This window comes from Lynx rufus, unplaced genomic scaffold, assembly GCF_022079265.1.
Source record: "Lynx rufus isolate CCGP_SWC_20201006 ecotype Redwood Valley unplaced genomic scaffold, mLynRuf1.p SCAF_7, whole genome shotgun sequence".
NCBI lineage: Eukaryota > Metazoa > Chordata > Mammalia > Carnivora > Felidae > Lynx > Lynx rufus.
The window spans coordinates 106,568,422-106,586,233 of NW_025814889.1; positions in this window are offsets into that span (position 1 = coordinate 106,568,422).

Genomic DNA, 17,812 nt, shown 5'->3' on the forward strand with positions numbered 1-17,812 from the left:
TTAACAATTTTACTGAATATCAGTTGACTAAAATTAATGACTATAGCTACATATACAACTTTCTTTGTATTTAGGACAATGTCCAACATGAAGCCTACTTCATAAACTATTTATTTAAAATATTATTGAATAGCATGTGGTAAAAGTTTGAGTAGTATAATTAATGTTGTGGTTTGAAGTCCATAATAGAGGAAAGCTGTGTAATTAAGAAAGGCCTGCCATCTGGTCAGGTTGTGTTTCACAGGGAGACATGACCTTAATGAAACCATTAGGCCCAAATTTTGTTCTCACCAAACGAGGCCTAGAAAACATAGATTAACACAAATAAAACACACAAACAACTGCTGCAAACCAACTAAGTGAATAAACACAAAATGAAATCTGAATCTTGCCCTTTACATGTTCAGTGTTTCTCCCCTGTGTATAAGTTATCTACAACTGCTTTTCCAAGCATGCATTCCAGGAATACCACATTTGTAAAGGCAAAGGTAGCTGACAGCTAGAATCAGATGGATGAAAATAATTAAAAAATATAAATTAATAAAAGTTAATGAGAGTAATGACAGGTGTAATTGCCAACTTCCCTCCTCTAAATTAAAGATATACATGTGCTAGAGATTGATCAGGAGTTCATCCTAACAACACTAATAAACACTACACAATATTGTCTCTAATCTGTAAGTCTCACAAGAACAGGGCTTCTGTCTTAATCATCTCTTGTCCCTGACACTGACATACTTCTGACGATTTTACTGAAAGTACACATTTTAAAAATTCAATTCATTCTTGGGATGCCTGGGTGGCTCAGTCTGTTGAGCGTCCAAATTCAGCTCAGGTCATTGTCTCACAGTTCATGAGTCTAAGCCCCACATGGGGTTCTATGCTGACAGCTCAGAGCCTGGAGCCTGCTTCAGATTCTGTGTCTTTCTCTCCCTCTCCCCCTCCCCTGCTCATGCTCTGCCTCTCTCTGTCTCTCAAAAATAAATAAATGTTAAAAAAATTTTAATTCAATTCCTTCTTTTCTATTTTTTACCATTTCCACAATGGCAGATTTCCCTTTATGGAAGTCATATTTGTTTTGTTTTTTAACTTTTGTAATGCTAGCAATTTGGCCATTTCTACTTAGGGGTAACACTAACTACTGTAATGGATAAACCTCTATATCTTGGTGGCAAAGCAAAATAAAGTCCTTTCTCACTCATAAAAGTACAGTGTGGGTTGTCCAGGTGGATCAGCTCTCCTCCAAGTAGTGATCTTGGTTTATTCTAACCAAGTTAGAATAATCATAACTCCCACATTAGTTCCCAATATGGTTAAAATAATCATATTCTAACCATAACTCCCAAGTTGTCTCTTGGGTTCCGAAGAACCTGAAAAAAGAAGAGTAAGAATTATTCTAAATGAGAGTTTATTGGAAAGACTTTGGAAGTAGAAATTCTGCTTTAGTTCCGTTGTCTAGCATCCAGTCATATGGCCATACTTACCTGGTTGCAATGAAGTTAGATAAACTGTGTGCAGATGGGCATCCGACCAATTTTCATATAATACACAATTTCTCTCATTATTAGTTCTACTTATGTTTCATTACTTTTCTTATAAAGATTGTGATGATTATCTAGCCTCATCTGTATACTATAGGTTCTAAGGAATGATTTACTCTTGTCATTTTTTTTATGTCCACCTGCCTTCAGTTTGTCAGTATTTCAGCAGATACATAGCTTGCTCCATACCATTCATGCCTCCAGAAACATGGTAGCTCCTTGATGAAGCTCTACAGAGTTTCTAAACTGAGATCAGAACCATTAACCATCCCCATCACTTTCTATGCCCTTATCTAATTTAATTTTTTGATGCTGTTTTATTTTATTATTTTTTAACAAAAATTTTTGGCAAGTTGGTTAACATACTGTGTGTACAGTGTGCTCTTGGTTTTGGGGGCTATATTCCCATGATTGTCGCTTACATACAACAGCCAGTGCTCATCCCAACAAGTGCCCTCCTCAATGCCTATCAACCATTTTCCCCCTCTTCCCTGTATCCCCATCTACCCTCTAATTTAATCTGTAACCACAGAATTCTTCATTAAATGAATTCTATAATTTAATTATTTGCACATTAATTTTCTTTTATTGCTTGTCTTTTTCACTGTAATACACACACCATGAGCATATAATTTGTTGGTCTTCTGATCCATGAATATCCCTAGACCCTAGAGTAGTACCTTTTTTCTGGTACTCCCTAAATATTTTATTTAATTTCAAATATTTTCCTTCCTGTAGGTAAAGCTTAATGAAATAACTGTGATATAAATTGTTTTTAAAGAAGCTTCATAGATATGATTAAAATTTTTGAAAATACTAAAGGTAAAAAGCATAAAAACTAGAGTGATGATAAAATATTTTCTATACAGTGATGATTCAAAAAATAACAGCTCAAAATTTTTGATTTTTCAAAAATTATTGATTTGTGATACATAATAACATATCATAGAATCATAATTACTGAAAGTCTCTGGTATCACTAGCCCTCTCACTTTGGGTACAGCCATATTTTGATCACATTGACAAATAGAAATAAAAATAATCTCCCAAGAAAATCTCTTAACTTTTGGAAACAGGTGACGACAGTAATGATCTATACTTTCCAATAAAATATTTTTTAAAACCCTGCTATATTTACCTTCATATTATATGCTTCAGTCATAGAAATAAAAAATAGAAAACATATCTGAAAAATAGCTATTATCATCCTCCTTGCCTTATTGTAATGTGTGTTTTAATCTTATAAAATTGTTTTTCTGATTTACATTATTGGGCTGGATAATTCCTCTGGTATTCACTGCCCCTTTTTTAGCAATATCGTTTGTGAAAAAAAATTATTCAGTTACAAATAGCAGGGAAAGAAGAGCCATGGGTTCGATTTCTGGCCTACAACTTACTACATGTGTGAACTTGTACAAATGATACCATTGATACCTCTTGGATACCGTTTTTCCTCTTCAGTACTCAATTTAGTAATTTTTTGTGGGGATTGGTTAAAATAATATAAAAAAAAAGTATGATATCACTCACCATATCCTCAATAAAAAGCTACAACCTCCCAATTTTCCCTCACATTATTGACAATAGCCATGAAAGATTCCAATCATGCAATAGATACCCCTTTTCATTTTTCTCAATTTACTTCCCCTTTCTGTTAATATTATTTTGCTTTGTGTATTTTTGAAATTCACTATGATATTTTTTTAATGTGATGCAAAAATGCAAAATGGAATAGTAGCTATAAGAAGCGATTTTCTATTTTGCTCCCAAACTGCAAAGTCCTTACCACATCAATATATTTTTTCAAATAGTTTTTTTTATTTCCAATTTTAGATGTCCATTTTAATAATGCAAGCGAGGCTTTTCACAAGGCCTACTTTTCAAATCTATTTATCTTCAGAGAAAGCAATGAGAAAAGGATTTAATTTGCTTCCTACAGGGTAGATTAAATTGGTTCATTTTATTTCTCATTTCATTATTGACACCTTTTGTCAAAAAGAAGCATTACTTTTAATATAAATTCCAAGATGTGGGAAATACTTTGTTGGATTTACACTGATCTTCCTTAAGAATTCATAATTATAGCCCTTTCCCTAAGATTTTAATTACTTTTCTAGAATTGGTGTAGTATTACCCTTTGCTAAAATTTTGAATTCTAAAAAAGATGCTGGTAAATATCTTTTTCAGATTAACAACCACAATTTCTCCTCAAATGCGAATTTCTCCTCACCTAATAGCTTCAGCAGTTAAGCCAACATGCAGCAATAAATTGTAGGACAGTAAAGATGACATCAAGCCTTGAACGTGTTCCACTTACACATACACAGCAAGAGGCAGAGACAAGAATGTGGTTTATAAGTTATGTTTTGAATTGGGATAAAAATTGAGAAAACACGGTCCTGTGATTTCTGTGTCAGGGTGTACTTAAGAGTGAATACCAGATAAAAACATTCTTGAAAATTTAAATAAAATGTTAACAGTCCTAGAAGAAGATAGCTATGAATCAGTGAGGTAAAGATATGCATACCAGGAAATTTACCCAATGCTATAGTACCTGGGTGTCTAAAGTTAAAGAGACCATAAATGAATAAATTGATTTATATTAGTTTATTTATATTCCTTATCTGACTCACATGCATTGACTCTTAACATTGATGAGAACTAATCAACCAATATACTATTATGAAAAGATATATAATCTAATCTGACTAATCTCATTAATTTCTAAAAGTATTATAACAACTAATTATTCACTTTCATAATTGCTTCAGCACAGAGCACAAAGCATCTGGGGGAAGAAAGATTTCTAAGATCTCTGAAAAGGTGGCATTAGAATAGAGATGAGACATAGTCACAAGCAATTATGACAGAAACTATAAAATAAGTGCCATAAAAGGTAAAAAAAAAAATAGTGCTTTACAGGTTTAGAAGGGGCTGCAATTTCATGCTGTGATTGATAGGAATGAATCTGTGGAGTGGAATGACAAATCCTGGGAGACATATATAAGATTTGATTGTCCGAGATGAAGAAACAATAGTTAAGTTTAGGAACTCTACACACAACAGGTTCTTGAAACTGTCTGAAAGCCACATGTAAAAGTTGGAAAAATAGACTTCTATGTTATAAAAATGAACTGTTACTAGAATCCTAATGTACATTTATAGTATTTGCCATAGTATTTTGACAAAATAATTCCATCTCTGCAATTTTTTAAATGTCTTGGCCAAGCTTAAGCAACAAGGGCAGTGATAAGAAAGCATTCTCACTGGCCAGTATCTTAGGAAGCTTCTGTTAACCACTTCAGGAATAAAACAATCTCTTCCAATAGGATACCCACATTGCTTGGACATCCTGAGGATCCCTCTCCCTTAGTGAGGTTGCTTCTCTTTCCCTTTCCCCTCCCTGTCTCTATAAATGGGAGGTGCCTCCCTGCATGTAGCCAGAGTTCATTCAGCTTGGGACTCCTGGAACATGCGAGGACAGAAGATATGGAATATGTATAGGATAAAGAAGAAAAAAAGGAAGAAGGGAAAAGGAGAGTATGGGAAGTTATATCACTTCTGAATCTGATTCAATGTTTGTCATTTTTTTATAAAGCCAGATTTTCTTCCGTTTAATATCCAATAATTGCAAGTAAATCTATGAGTATATGTACATGTGTGTTTGTTGTAGTGTAGCTTCTTTATCTGCATGTGGACAAGGTTCACAAGCTTGCTGCATTCTGGAAGAATTTGGCTTGTAGAGAAGTTTGGATTGTCAAGAAAAAAATATACAGATACATAGAAAAACAGATAGACACATAGATACATAGATACATAGATGATAGATAGATAGATAGATAGGTCTTGAACATCAGGTTAAGATGTTTTCAGTAAGCCATGAAATATAAAGGAAAGGCAGAAACTAGAACTGATTCAATTCTTTCTATATGACAACCACTTCCCTTCCTCTTATCTAAACTTCAAAAGGAAAATATGAAATTGGTGTTATTATCCTATTTTGCAATTACAAAATTAGAGGCAAAAACACCCACAAAAGTTAAGCGATTTATCTAGAGAGGCACGATAGATAGATAGATGATAGATAGATAGATAGATAGATGATTGATAGACAGGTGATAGATAATAGAGATAGATGAACAGACGGATAGATAGAAACAGAGATGCAGAGATACTGAGACACAGAGATATTAACTTAGATGAAGTCTGCACTCTCCAATATGCCTTTGTCGCTATCATTCCCTCTTACATCACACTGTTACTGCACTCCATTGTTACTCTCCTTTCACTTGCAAATACTTGTGTTTGGGATCATTAATCTAAACAGTTTAACCTTCCTAAGTTTTGAATCTATTTAACCAGTTTGTTAATCTGAACCACTCTATGGTACTCCTCAAGGCATAATTTTCTTTTTTTTTTTTTTTTAATTTTAATTTCCTTCAGTAAAGGAGATCTCACAGAGAATCCTAACATATAAGCTACCTAAATATGCTCTTATATATTCAGGACATTGGAGTAGGGTGTAAGCAAGGTGAAAATGTTCATTTTATTCTGCTCTTGAAAATATTTTGAAGATTCCATTTAAAGTATTATGTAGAATTTTTAAAAAGGAAAAAAAAAAACCCTGAAAAAACAGGCCTTTCTGACCAACAGGAACTGACTGACATGTAGTCTCTTTAAAACCAATCAAAATTATCACTGGTGAGCTGACTTACAAAAAGACTGGTTTTAACTTGAGAAAGATCTAAACACCTTTTCACTTTTAATGCAAAAAATTAGGGATTGTACAAAATATAGGAAAGCCAAGCACTACTAACCAACCAATTTAAAGTATAATTTTGAATGGGGCATTGCAGGAAATCAAGCTGTAAGAATGAGTGGGAGCAGGTTCAGAGAGGTCTTGAACATCAGGCTAAGACGTTTTCAGTAAGCCATGAAATATAAAGGAAAGGCAGAAACTAGCACTGACTCAATTCTTTCTATATACAACCACTTCCCTTCCTCTTATCTAAACCTCCAAAGGAAAATATGAAATTGGTGTTATTATCCTATTTTGCAATTGCAAAATTAGAGGCAAAAACATCCACAAAAGTTAAGCGACTTATCTAGAGAGGCACAAGTGGCCGAAGCAAGATTTGTCCTCACGGGTATTTGCCTTCAAATCCTAGAATTCTTCCTACGTTGGTGAAACAAGACTCATATGACCCAATTCTTGCCACCACACCACACTCTTGTAGATTAGTGTTTATGCTTATGCATTACCTCAAATTTAATTGATCCACACATTTCCTCCTCCCTTAGACTCTAAATTGACTTTTTTTTGAAACTATTACATCCAATCAATGAATTTACCTGTTTCTTTCCTTGATACCAGTAAGTGATCCACAATCTTCAACTATAACTGGGAAGTAGATTTCATATTTTATACTGAGTAATCTTAAATCATGAGGTTCAGACTCATGCACATCATCCCTGTATGTTGAATTTCCTCCACATTTAAAGTTACTTTATTGCTTCCAATTTTTTCTATTATTCATTAGTGTACCGCATATTTTGAGTTAATAGACTCAATATTGATTGTACTTGTGGGGTTTAGGGCTGTTCCTAAAAAAAATATGAATCAATATCTTCCGCTCCATTTTCCCCTCAAGTGTGATTTGGCTATATGCACTTTAGTATAAACAGCCACAGGCTGGTTATAAATCATTCTACCTATCTTCCTACTGACAGTCTGCAACCAGGTTGGTAGATTTCCCCAAGGGAACAGAAAGCAGGGCAACTCTAGGTCAAGATCTGCATTCCAACTGCAAGTGCTTACAGCTGGAATGTGCCTGCCTTTTAAGGAACAGAAGGAAATGTCCAGAGAGTGGTTTTAAAAGATGCAATTCAATTTTAAATGTATCCATGCATTTCTGTTTAGGGACTTTAAATTAAATTACCATTTAAAGTTAACATAGATATCTTATTAATGGCATTGAGACCATCAGCATTTGAGTGTTTACAGATCAGGCCAAGAATGTTTAAACAAAGAAACAGTGTATATAATTTGTAATAGTGGGCAAATATGATTATACATGCCTATCACATCTCACTTGCTAAAAGTATATATTTTATCAATCCTCCATAAAAGCAAAGCATAATGATGATTAAACCGTATTCTATAAATTACAAGTGTTAATAAACATTATACTAACCGAACACGCCATCCCTCAGATATGATATACCTTAAAATTGCATAGTGCACTTATTGTTTTGTAAGTACTTTGACATCACTGCGACAAGTGCTCTGGTTGTTTTAAAGGTGAAGTGCACTTTTGTCATCCGTACCTGGTCCTACCTATGACACACATTTTTGAGGATTAGAGATGCAGTCTCTCCTTGAGTAATATTTTTTTTTTTCTGGAGGAGATCACGAGGCAAGTAAAGATCAAATTTACAATCTTGATCTCAATCTAACCATGTCTGCATAATCTAACCTCACTGTATAATCTACTGGAATAGATATACTGTATACCTGCAACACTAATTAAATAATCAACCTATGCTAAGGCATTCCAGAATATGAACTTCCAAGAGAAAATGGAGAATAATGCAGTATTTGACTATGTGGTTTTAGATATTCAGGAATCTTGTTCTGATCTAAAGTAAGCTTGAGGAAAATTTTTATCCTGTAAGTATTAGTTTCCTTATTTTTAAAATAAAGATAAAAATTGTACCTAGTGTGTGGCTGTGCAGGTTCAACATGGAAATGTAAAGCACTTAGTATTGGCACATAGTTAATGCTCAATAAATGCTCTACCATCAATGAATTTTCATGTTTCATTTGCAGATAATTAAAATAAAAAATAAATCTGGTAACTTTATTTTTTTAGTTTGGTTTAGATAGGATATCTTTTGGTCTTTTATTTAATGAGTGCTTTTGACTGTCAAAGGCTATCATGTGAATGTTTAGTATCAAAGTTCCCCAGACTATTGTCTTTCTCAAAGGCAGATGGTAAATCTGTCAGCAGTAGCATTCGGAACAACAGCAACCCAGATGCTTTTAAGCACTGCGTGTGAAGCCGCTCCTCCCATGAAGAGTACCATTGGGCTAGATGCCAAAGGAAGGTCCCCAAGGCAATTAGCTGCTTCTGAATCCAACTCTGGCTGTCTGGAAAGTCAAATGAATGCAGCTTGCTTAGCCATACACCATTTAATGCAAAGAGCATGCTCCTTATTTATAATCAAGCCTGTCTTCCATATTTCAACCTAGATACATTCGAGCAAGAAATCTGTATGATCTTTATTGTTCATAGAAGAAGGTTTTGCATTACTTTATAGATATTAGTGTCCTTTGTAGATAAAGTAGACCTATTAGACTTAATGACCACTTACCTGTAATTATTTTGCACATGCACAATCATCTTTAGTGATTCATAATAAACTCGATGTTTATGAGTCCCTAGGTATAATTTAAACTATGACTACAGTGAGCATAGGAGACCTACTCATAAGTCCTAGGTAAAGTCATCAGTCTCTTGTTCAATATTACTATAATATTCTATAAAATGATACAGGGAGGAGAAAATAATGTCACCCAATAGAAGTAAAGTAATATTCATATTTATGAAAATATTCCTATCTTTAAAGAACATACTTTTAAAGCACATCGATTAGTCAAATATTACTTGTAGGTTTTGAAGAAATTCAATAAAACCAAAATATTCATTGCACATCCACTATGTATCATGCACAGCTATAGGCACTGTGGATTCATTTTCTATAAACTTCAAAAGAAAACTTCAAATAGCTTATGATTCCCTTTGTACAGGAAAGGGACTTGACCATGGCCATAGAGCTTAGTAGATGCTAGAGGGGATAGGTGAATCCTGGAAGTTTCTTGTTCCAAAGACAGTGGCCTTTTGACTATACCATCCAAAGAAGAAATAGATATTTTAACTTTTGCAATGACAAGTTTTCCATATTTGAAGGCATAGTTCATTTTTTATTAAACATCAAAACAACTGGGCTCATGGTGCGGATGTGGGAGAAAGTCTGAAGGCGTTAGGAACAGACAGCACTGATTTTAATTATGGCCATGTTGCATCTTGAAAGTCATCTATCCTCCTCTACAAAGAGATAAAGATATTTATCTTAAAGAGGTGTAGCAAGGACTGAAGAAGACAGTTAAGGCTTGCATAGTACCAGGATTACACAGATTATAAAGTGAAACTCAGTGAATTTAACTAACTCTATTAGGGTCACAAGAATTCGTAGCAGAAATGTGTTCAAACCCGTACCTTCCAGATGCATTCAAATTGAGAAATCATGAGGGGAATAGTAGATTATAAAATTTGAATACATTATAAACAAATTGGGTACTATTCTCTATTGTAAGAACGACAACATTGTTAGAAATGATAAAATAATAAAAAGAAACAATATCCTCCAGAATACTTAAAAACAGTATTTAATGTATAATTTATGTTGAATGTGTGCTGTTATATATCTACTAGAGATATCATAGAAAAAGAAGAAGAAAATAAGACTGGAAAGATATACCAAATTATAACTGATTTTTATCTCTTTAGTTTTTTTTCTTATCTGTAGTTTGCATCCATATATTTTCCATAATGAAACATATTACTTGGATTCTTACTCAAGGAACATGATCTGAAGTAATTACATTCTGAGTCTCCATTTCATTTTTCTAAATATGCCTTTTCATTATACCCTGCTCATTTTATCTTGAAAACTGAAATGTTCTTAAACTCCTAATTTGCATTGAAAGTTGATTTTTTTTTTCTGCTTATGGTTGTCACTTACTAAAAGGATATTAAAGTAATGGCTAGGAAAAGCTCTTGCCATGCCTCAAGGAGGAAACTGAGCCCAGGATTTAGCTATGGAAATAAATGTTGCCTTCTATTATCCATGGCATTAATTCCTTAACTTTACTATACATAAGACTCTTGTAAAATATCAGTGAAAATTCAGAGTCAATGGCCTACTCTCAGACATTTTGATCTGGTAGATGTAGAGGGGATTCCAGACTCTAAATCTTTCAAAAACTCTCAAATGATCTGGTAAAGGGTCCTCAGGTCTCCCACTGAAGTTTTGTTCCATAAGAATTGTCCTTTCAACAGTTGTGGCATATCGATGAATGCAATGTTGAAGATATATATCTGGGCATAAATATATTGCTTTTCAAATAAGAACCAGAGGTAAGTGAAGAAAAAAACATAAAAAATATATTTTTCAAGAATAGATTCTTATATCAATTAGGATGGTCTTGGTTAATTTGTAGTAATAAAAAAGATCCCAAAATGCCAGTGAATAACACATTTTTTTTCTCATTCATGGTATAGGCATAATATAGACTGGCATTGAGTTATGCTTGTTGTAGTCAAAGACACACTGATGGAAGTTTCCAAAAATCACCTCAGCAGTGGTAAGAAATGTGATATATCACAAAGTGGCATTCAAAACTTCTATCAGAAAGGGCACTATAGCTTCTACTTATATATTATGTTATAGAAAATCACATGGTTACACTAAAATCGAATGGGGTGGGGAAAACTCACTTGTATTATATGTCCACAAGGAAGATGGCCAAAATGGTGGATATTTTAATGACTATCTCACATGCCAAACTCAAACAGTTACAACATAATGCAGTAGTTATAAACCCCACATGGGGATTCTTAAAGTTCAGAAAGCAAATCCTAGCTGTACAACTTACTAGCTCTCTGAATCTGATAAGCCACTCACCCTCCATAATCCTCAGCTTTCTTACCCCTTGAATCTTTCAGCTCTTTCAGAAACCAATGCATGCATATATAAGAATGTTGCATAGTATCTAACATGTAGTATGAACTCATGATTATTAGCCTTATTCATAACTATGCGTTATAATAAATGCACCAAAGAGCACCTGGGTGGTTCAGTTGGTTAAGCGCCCAACTTCAGCTCAGGTCATGATCTCGCAGTTTGTGAGTTTGAGCCTCGTGTGGGGCTCTGTGCTGACGGTCAGAGCCTGTAGCCTGCTTCGTATTGTGTGTCTTCCTCTCTCTCTGCTCCTCCCCTGTTCGTGCTCTGTCTCTCTCTGTCAAAAGTTAACATTAAAAAAATTTTAAAAAATAGATGCACAAAGATATTCATATTCTAAATTAAGTTAGCGTGAAAATGTAAAAGATACTCATTATCACTAATACCATACATATTTATTTAGCTCTGACTATTCACAGGGCACTAGAGTAGGAAAAACGAAGGACACAAAAATAAATGAAATATGGCTTCTGATATGAAGATTACTACAATCAATTTGAGGAATCAAGAAATTAGGGAATAAACACTAGCCAGTCTAATACAATACTATGAAAGAGAGATGGAGAGCTATGATGAAGATGAAATCAGACTTGAGAAAATGGTAAGTATTGTTTGGAAGAAATGCATTTCTGTTAGTATTGTGAAACAAAAATATTTTCATTTCAAACAATATTTTAATGTTTATTTGAGAGAGAGAGAGAGAGAGAGAGAGCAAGTGGGAGAGGGGCAGAGAGAGACAGGGAGACTCAAAATCCAAAGCAGGTTCCAGGCTCTGAGCTGTCAGCACAGAGCCAGACGCGGGGCTTGATCTCACAGACAGCATGATCATGACCTGACCTGAAGTCAGACACTTAACCAACTGAGCCACCTAGGTGGCTCTATTTTATTTTTTTAAGTTTATTTCTTTATTTTGAGCTAGATAGAACACAAGCAGGGGAGGGGCAGATAGAGAGGGAGTGAGAGAATCCCAAGCAGTATCCACACCATCAACACAGAGCCAGATGCGGGGATCTAACCCATAAAACTGTGAGACCATGACCTGAGCCAAAATCAAGAATCAGACACTCAACTGACTGAACCACCCAGGAGCCCCAAAGAAAAATTTTAATATAGTTAAGTAGCCAGTAGAGAAAAATGGAGAAACACTCAAATACACGAGATGGTTTTAGGAGAGATAGATGAAGGCAAACAGATGACTGAAAGCAAAGATACAGATATAGATAAATTGGTGGAAGGATGGATGCATTGGTGGATATAGGGCATAGCCTGCAGATACTCTTCTTGGAGAGATTAGTTGGCTTAATTACCAGCATGTCATTGAAAGGATTCCCCTCACATTGGCTAGAGTGAAGACTTGTATTTCCATATACAGATTTGAGTGTAAGTAGAGAACTGCTGCAAGCATATTGTCCTCACTTTGGTAATTGGGTTATCCTATTTTCTAAATTCAGTTTGCATGTGGAGGGGTGTTTTGATCAGTCAGATAAAATTCTCCAAATTACTGTTGCACTCTCAGCACTTGAGTTTGAGGAAAGAAGTCCAGCAGAAGGATGGAAGTTATAGAACAGTGTCTCAGGGATTCAGGCATGCAGCGATTTCCACAGATGTCAAGCATGGCAATTTGCCACAGGGAGAACCAAGGTCATTCATGCACCATTGTCAGGATTGTGGTGCACAGATTGTGAACTTAATGCTTCTCTGATTCAACCAGTCATTCTTCTTGTCTTCCAAGTGCTTTATATTCAGTCATTGTTGAACTCTATAAAGTCCTTTGAATACACAAAAACTATTAAGATATACTATCTCTTTTTTATTAAATTGAAAGATTGAAATCATTCAGAATTCTACTCATAAATGCCTGCCAGCCAGGGAGCTATTTAGCTCGATATATAACTTAAATGGGCCTAGATACCATCAGATATGAGATTAAGGCCTCAAGCTATCTAATGCAAGAAGAGAAATTCCCCTTTCTCAGTAGGTGAGGTATCAAATACAAAAACCTTTATATTCAATTATGGCACTTGAACTCCTGATTGAACCTTCTATTGCTGCCAAGGAAGCAGGCCAACCTTGCCTGTGGTATAAATTAATCAATTATATTTCATTTAGATGATTTTTATTTCATGATTCTCAGGATTCCTTAACAAGGCATTTACATTTTAAACTCAGATATCCAAAGAGTGGACATTAAAAAAAAAGACAAAGTGAACATTTTTATTTAGAAGATGAAATAAAATGGAGGATAAGAATTGCAAAGGTGTATCACACAAGATCTAATAATCGAATTTTATAAATTCATTTATAAATAAATAGCAACCATTTTTTCTGTACCTTCAATTTTTCTCTAAACGTAAAGATGCTCTAGAAAAATAAAGTCTATTAACTTAAAAATCATGCAACCATCAATTGCCTAGATTGGATAATCTAGAAAGTTAGCTCACATGAAAAAAAGAAAAAGAAAAATAGCTACTCTTAATACTTCCATAAAGCAAGATAACTTGTACATACACATTTACCAATGTTTAACATGTCCATGGTATCAGAAAAAAAATTGAAGCACATGTGAGGTGAGTTGGAAAACCATTAACAAAGTGTTTTCCTCCCTCGTTATACATTTTAAGTAATTTTAGGATTTCCAAAGCATTAGGAAAGTTTAGGCCCAATTACCTTCTCTAAAACTCAGATATCTACCATTGGAAACATGTGCGCATTTTGTTAAAGTGATTTGGTTGAACAAATGAAATATCTAGCATGATATTCCATAATATATTTGCAAATATTTTCTGATACCTTCCTTTTGAAAGGTTCTATGGAGAAACAAAAATGAAAATGACATCTTAATCACATTAGAAGTTTATAATCTAGGAGTTTAGAGGAAAAATGAACATCTATGATTAAACATGAATCTGCATATGGAAGCTTTAGTGGTCAAGAGTTATGACAGGAAAATTCATAAACACTGCTCAAGACTGAGCACTAAACATGTCTGCTTCTCTCAATAATAAGCTACAATAAATCATTGCTTGAGCTCAAATTCCAGCTCCAGTTTATATTGAAATGATCAATATACAGGAATAATTATGAAACAGAGAAAAACAATGCATTTTGCAAGCCATGACTCTTAATGGTAAAAGACTCAGTACTGCCAGGAAATAAGAAACCCCAAGAGACCTGAAGTATGTTCATCGTTTAAGTTGGAGGATATGGACATATGGCAATCAAATTCCTGATCAAAATGTTTGGAGGCACTTTCATGCCAAAAATACTCTTGAGCGTCATCTATTTAGACACTCATATGCCTCCAGAACATGTTGGCCAAAGAAACATATTTCCATTTATGTCCTGCCAAGTCTCACTCATTAGCTAAAAATTCTCATTTTGCAGCTTTTATAAAAAGGACTCACAGTACTATGTTTCAAAGTTAAGATTTTTATGATTTGTTTTGTTTGTTTTTAACTTGCAATGTTACCAAAAGTACTGCAACTTAATTTTTAAACTTTAACTTCATCCTTGCCCTTCACTAAATCCTTGATCACAGATGCTAATAAATTTTAAAAGATATTCATTGGGAATGTTCTCTGGCATTGCTCACTCTCTGCTCATAAGCAATGATATAATCAAGAAATTGGGAAGAAAAAACTAGTACACAGGATATGAAATAAATGGATCCGAATAATCCACCTATAGGTGAATCATGAAGAATTCAAGTGTGTTTGAAAAAATGTAAATAAGTTACTTCGTTATTTACCCTAGTTTTATCATACCATGAATATTTTTTTGAAGTTCATTTATTTTGAGAGAGAGGGAGGGAGACAGAGAGCACGAGTGGATGAGGGGTAGAGAGAGGGAGAGAGAGAGAATCCCAAGCAGGCTACACACAACCACTGCAGAGCCCAACGTGTGGCTCAAACCCACGAACAGTGAGATTATGACCTGAGCCGAAATCAAGAGTTCAATGCTTAACTGACTGAGCCCTCCAGGTACCCCACAGTTCTGTTTTTATTTATTTTCAGAGAGAGAGAGAGGGAGAGAGAAAGCATGTGGTGGGGGGAGGAGCAGAGAGAGGGAGAGAGAGAATCCCAAGCAGGCTTCACACCATCAGTGCAGAGCCCTACATGGGACTCAAACCCTTGAACAGTGATATCATGACCTGAGGTAAAGTCAAAAGTCAGATGCTTAACCAACTGAGCCACCCAGACACCCCTCCGGTACCATATATTTTTACACCAGTCAAGTTCTTCCATTTTTCCTTAGTAAAAGGAGTGTTCGACCCGATGGGAGTTGAAATCCTTTTCACATTCCTAGGGTGTTGCATACTTCTAAGCAGGATAGACCTAGGCCTTGTATTCTCTCCTTTACCATATATAAATAAATGTTTAAGAGTGAACATAAGGGGTGCTTGGGTGGCTCAGTTGGTTAAGCATCTGACTTTGTCTCAGGTCATGATCTCACGGTTGGTGAGTTTGAGCCCCACGTCGGGCTCTGTGCTGATGATGGCTCAGAGCCTGGAGCCTGCAGCCTGCTTCAGATTCTGTGTCTCCCTCTCTCTCTCTCTCTGCCCCTCCCTCACTCATGCTCTGTCTTTGTCTCTCAAAAATAAATAAGCGTTAAAAAAAAAGAGTGAACATAAAACTGGGACTGACAAGGATAACGATTCCTTAAAGTGTCAAATTGCATTGAGTTTCTGTTATACTTTAGAAATGGGCATTATTAGAGAAAAGAAATCACAAACAACAAGCTACCACAAACCTAGGGACATAAAAAAAATAAGTTATCCCAAACATAGTGGCTTAAACCAACAGTCATTTATTATCACATATTTTCTGTAGATCAGAAGTCCAGGCATGTTGTAACTAGGTTCTTTTGTTAGTGTTTCACAAGGCTGAAATCAAGGTTCAGTCTAGCTGCATTCTTATCTGGAACTCAAGCTCCATTTCCAAGTTCATTGGTTGTTGGCAGAATTTAGTCCCTGGTGATTGCAAGACTGAAGTCTGTTTTCCTACTGGATGATGACTAGAGGCTGTTTTAGGGGGCCCTGCCACATAGTTCTCTCTACAAATGTGTCAGTTTTCTCCTTTATGGCCAAGAGGAGACTCTCACTTCAATGTTTTGATCATGTCTAAGAGTTAAGCTGAGTAAGTCAGGCTACCCATGGTGATCTCCCTTTTGATAAACTCAAAGTCAACAGATTAGGGACCATATTTACATCTGTAAAATCCTGTCTGCCATATGAGCTAACATAATCACCAGAGTTATTTGTCACCCTGTGCAAACTGAAGAAAAGGTGATTTAAACAAGTGGGAAGAAACTTGGGTCATCTCAGAATTCTGGCTACCACAGACACCAAAATATATGTGTGATAATATGATAAAATTTTACTAAAGTAGAAGGGAAAAGATGCAAATTGAAGATAACTTCAGACAAAAAAAAAAGGAAATCTTTTGTGACTATGAAAACAAATTAGTTCTTGTAATTTTTTTCTTCTCGCATGAATATAGAATTTAGAAAGACCTAGTAAATCTTAATATTATCATAGCAATTTCATTTTATTTTACAGTTTGATTGTAAATCCTATAATTTGATGAAGATCATATATTTCCCATAACAATGATTAAAGAGATAAAGTATCAGAAATCAGAAGCCATTTTATCCTCTGACTCGGTGTTTGTTTTTTACCATAGAGACAAATAGTTTTGAATTCCTCCTCATAATTCATTTGTGGCTAACAAAATAGGCTTTTTTTTCCCCTGAGATATCCATTCTGTGATATACAGTTACATTTTTCAACAAGTATATTTGTTTGGGAAGCATAACATTTAATTTACCTTAACTCTCTCTGGACTGTCAGTGAAGTAGTTAGGGTTCATTCTCCTAGTTGCTCTGGACATAGAAAAAATAGAACATCAGTATTTACATTCAAGAATAGATTGGCCTCAGTTTGCCAATGACCATACAGCCGAACTGTCAGGTAAACACTCTGTCTGAAATTATAACTTTTTCTTGTGATTGAATGGGTGGACAACATGTTTTATCTTTTATTTCATATTATTCTTGGAGATATTACAGAATGGTTGTATCACACCATATAGAATAACAACCTTAGATGAACTAATAATTATTACTGAGATTTATAAGCTGTTTTGTCTTTTAATTCCAAGGCTTGTATAAAATTGTCCGTAGCTGAAGAGGCTTATAAGGAATAATAAACTTAAGGAGAAAAATGCAAACAAAATCAGGATTTTACCGCAAAAATAAAATTTCAGTCAGGCATTATCAAAAAGGTGGCCAAAGTAACCTAATATGAAAGATGAAAGTTTCATAGAGTTATATCTACAGCTCAGTAGGATCAATGGGGTGGTAAATGCCACATAGCCCATAAGACTTAATTCTCAAAATATGAAAAATAAAAGTAATGTTTGCAAAGAGTCTGGAATTCTTTAACTAAACATGCTATTTAGGAACCAAAA